Below are 616 nucleotides of genomic sequence, written 5' to 3' on the forward strand. Positions count from 1 at the left end.
GCCCACATAAGTGTCCCTTTGGAAGATTAGTCTCAGGCTCACTCCCATCTGGGGCTCAGTCCCAGTAGGAGTTCTTCTGGTCTTCAGCTTGCTACTCATCCTAGGAACCATTGGGGCCTTTTTAGTGCTTGTCTCAGGCTAACTCCCTGTTACAGTTCCCTGGTGCCAGACTTGTGGTCTTCTCAGACTCGCCCCCTCCCTTCTCTCTTCAGGAAATGTTAGGCTACTAACATTTCTCAGATTCTCATGGGTTATAGCAGAGTGAAGACACGACACAGCCTCTTTCTACTGTGCCACCTACTGATGCATATGTGACACAGCAGACACACTTGTAATGCTTCTAGAAACAGGGCATGTTGCATTTTTAATGAGTCACTGTCATAAAATACAGTTCCATTTCAGTTATAGAAATCACACTTAGCAGGTGTTCTCTAGTTGCCTTGTCCCAATTAGAATTACACCACCTGAGAATAATAATCTACCATTTACCATCCAAGGTTGTAGCCAGTGTCTATAACAGTACCTGACACTGAAATAGTATTTCAGTTGTTAACTGAATATTGAGTTGTGTTTTGTCTTTGTTATATCATATCTTGTTCATGACATGGTCTTGATG

The 616-nt window shown here is 42.9% G+C and overlaps 1 non-coding gene across 1 annotated transcript; it reads right to left on the bottom strand.

The window, feature by feature from the left end:
- Window positions 1-214: 214 nt before the first annotated feature.
- On the bottom strand, window positions 215-351 carry LOC115029158 (small nucleolar RNA SNORA17). The gene has a single exon (XR_003834723.1). It is a non-coding gene; the product is annotated as a small nucleolar RNA SNORA17 (small nucleolar RNA).
- Between the last annotated feature and the right edge of the window lie 265 nt (window positions 352-616).

The sequence above is a fragment of the Mus caroli genome, unplaced genomic scaffold (assembly GCF_978045245.1).
Source record: "Mus caroli unplaced genomic scaffold, Mus_caroli_1 scaffold_15, whole genome shotgun sequence".
NCBI classification, from domain to species: Eukaryota; Metazoa; Chordata; class Mammalia; order Rodentia; family Muridae; genus Mus; species Mus caroli.